The sequence below is a fragment of the Sturnira hondurensis genome, unplaced genomic scaffold (genome assembly GCF_014824575.4).
Source record: "Sturnira hondurensis isolate 20B ecotype Veracruz unplaced genomic scaffold, ASM1482457v3 Scaffold0001221, whole genome shotgun sequence".
NCBI lineage: Eukaryota > Metazoa > Chordata > Mammalia > Chiroptera > Phyllostomidae > Sturnira > Sturnira hondurensis.
In genome coordinates, this window is record NW_028073852.1 from 6,485,899 (window position 1) to 6,489,122 (window position 3,224).

The following is a 3,224-nucleotide window of genomic DNA, read 5'->3' on the forward strand; positions in this document are numbered from 1 at the left end:
CCTGACTGGGCATTGGACTGCGGTTGTTTGGTTCGCAGGCTCACACTCAATCCACTGAGCTACACCAGCCAGGGCTCATTTTTTTGAATTCTTGTTTCTTCATTCTTTTCTGTTTGGTTGTTTCTTCCTTCTGGTCCACTCCATTGATTTGAGTCCCACTTTTCTTTCTATCATTATTGGTTCCCAGTGCATTTTCCTTCATTTCACTTAGCGTAGCCTTTATTTTTTCATCTAATTTGCGACCAAAATCAACTAGTTCTGTGAGCATCCTGATCATCAGTATTTTGAACTATGCATCTGATAGGTTGGCTATCTCTTGGTCACTTAGAAGTATTGGCTCTGGGGCTTTGATCTGTTCTATTTGAGCCATAATGTTTTGGTCTGTTCACACCTGTTTCGTATGAGGGGCGGAGCCCCACATATTCACTAGGGCAGGGCAACCCAGTCGCCAGGTTGTGACGCTGTATGTGGGGTGGGGTCAGAGAGGGAGTAATGGAGCCTGTTCTGCTCTCTCTTGGATTTCAGTTCCCTCTGCCGCTTCCCACAAGCAAATTGGTCCCTTCTGGTGCTGGTTCCCAGGTGGGTGGGCTTGTATACGTTTTAGGACCCTGTGGATCTCTCCAACAAACTCTCCTGTGAGGTTGGGAGCCTCTCCCAGCACCTCAGCCCCCCAAAGTTTTTCCAATTGGTGCTTTTAGGCTTTATTTCCCGTCGCTGGCGTCCTGGGTTGTGCAGTCTCTCTCACTACCCGTTTTCACCTGGTTTATCTGCACACGAATGTGTGGCCTCGGTCAGCCAACCACCTTGAGCGTCTCACTGGGTTTACTCACCTCCTCCCCGCACCTGGTTCTGCTAGAACTGCCTCCTGCCCGGACCCCTCTCCGCTGGCGCCAACTCTGCCCCTCTTACTGGTCTGGATGAATGGTTCGTTGTTGTTGGGCTTCAGTACCGTTCAATTTTCTGTTTGTTCTGGTTGTATTTTTGTTTCTAAATCTTGTCCTTAAATTTGTTTCTGCGAGGAGGTACAGTATTTCCACCTACACCTCCATCTTGGCCAGAAGTCCCCTTTGAATGATTTTCATACAAACACGTCCAAACGTGAGTTTTGGGCAAGATAACTGAATGGGCACTAAACTGTCAACACAGCAGCCACGGCGGTTCTTTGCATTAGAAGTGATAATGCCCAGGGGGTTGGAATGACCCAAGTCCTCAGTCCACTCTGAGCTGGGGGACAGATCTCAGGGTTCTTAGGTGTGCGGTTCACCTTGTTGCCTGCCCCTCTTCCTGCCTGCAGCGTTCCAGGACGTCTTTGAACTGTTCAGCTCCAGTCGGACCGGTACTGTGGGCATGCAGAGCCTGAGAGCTGCCCTGGGCACCGCGGGTATCCGGCTGAGCCCATTGGAGATGCGGGAGGCCCTGCATCAGGCAGACTTGGACGGTGGGTACCCCATTCTCTGCCCTCTCTTCCTCTCCCACCTCTAGCCCCCAAGAACCCCTAGCCTTGCCCACAGAATCCCTAGCCTAGTCCTATTTTAAAGTCTCCTCTTCCAGGAAGCCTGCCTATCATGCCTAACCATAACCAACCATAACCAAGCTAACCATAACCAAGCCCTGACCAATGTGCCTATCCCATAACCTCTAGACACTTCTGCTGTGTTAATCCTCATTCAGACTTGGGACTTCCCTCCGGCAAAGGCTATTTCTCTGAGGTCACCGTGGCCTCTCCTTTTTCTGCCAGGGTTGACACTTGGCATCGCTAATGGCTGGAACTTCCAGCCAGTCCCTAATGCTTATACAGGGTAGGCCTGCTGCCGGGGCAGGCACCCACAGCACTCCCTCCTCCTTCTTCCCAGGTGATGGAACTGTAGGCTTCGAAGACTTCCTGGGTGTCTTCACCAATAGCCACCGCCTCCCTCAGTACTTGGGTGAATGGTGGGGCTGGTGGGGCAGGACGGGCCTGGCTCCAGGGAAGCTTCTCCTTACCCTCCCCGTGTTCTTGGACACCAGGCCAAGTGAGAGACAGCCGAGTCTGGGACAGCCAAGGCCTGCAGACCCTCTTCTTAGAGACGCTGTTCAAGCTGACGAGGCAGGGCTTTGTTCCCTACAAGTCAGTGCGGGAGGTGATGAGGTGGGCACAAATGTATCCAGTTTCAGGGCCCAGGATCTTGGGAAGCAGCCTCTGCCCCATGCAGGGGTTCCCTGATGTTCCTGCCCCAGAGAGGGAAGCCCTGAATTTTGGGTCAGTGTCCTGGGCCCCAGTGAACCCCAGGCCAGACACAAGTGGTACCCTGCCCTGCTTTGGTTCCCCACCTGTGAGATGGGGGTGCGGGGTATGTTGGGGGGAGGATGTGGAGGTGGCATCTGAGGCAGCTGCTCCACTTTTCTCCTTCTAGCTATTACTCCAAGAAGCAGCGGGCTCTGCCCCTGGCCCCAGGCTGCAGGGGCAGGTCGCAGGGCCAAGGCTGCACAGAGCACAGTCACTGTGGCCCCAACTTCTATTGCCAGGCCGCGCGGATCAGTGGCCTTTCTCACGCCCAGCTGGCGAGCCTGCTGCACGGACTGCGCAAAGCGGGTGTGCCCCTTGGTGGGGCTAGGCGCACCCACGGGAGTGGGGACTCTCACTCAGGCCCCATTCTTAGGACCGGCCCCTCCTTTCTCTCTCACTGGCTTCCCCACCCCAGGTTCCTGCAGCCCCTACTCTCAGATACCTAAGTTGGCTCCGAGCTCCGAAGTCCTATTTCCCAAGTCCTACACCTCTAGACACCCCTGGCCCAGGACTAACCAGAGGCAGCAGCGCAACCCAGGTGGGAGCATGGGGGAGGGGCGGGGCAGGAGGTAGCTGGACTGAGGACAAGTACGTGTTTGCAGGGTTGAGGGGCGGGGCGGGGCCGGCGGGGCGGGGCATGCAAATGAGGGGCGGTAGGAAGCAGACCGGTAGAAACAGGATGGGGTCGGTACCAAGGCGGGCTGAGGGAGAGCTAACCCAGCGTGTCCAACCCGAATAACTGGCTGGACCCTTCAGCTCCCGCAGGGTCCTCGGACCAGCCAGTGGAGGATACGCGCCGCTGGAAGCTGGCTCCCTCCCCACCAACTCTAGTGCAAAAGCAGCCCCATTCCCCTTCGCCAGCCTGTTTGCAGATATCTGCTATGAAGAACTTGTACAAGTAAAGCGTTTGCTGAATGAAACAGGCTGGAATGTAGCGGGGGCACAGAGCGGATGCAGA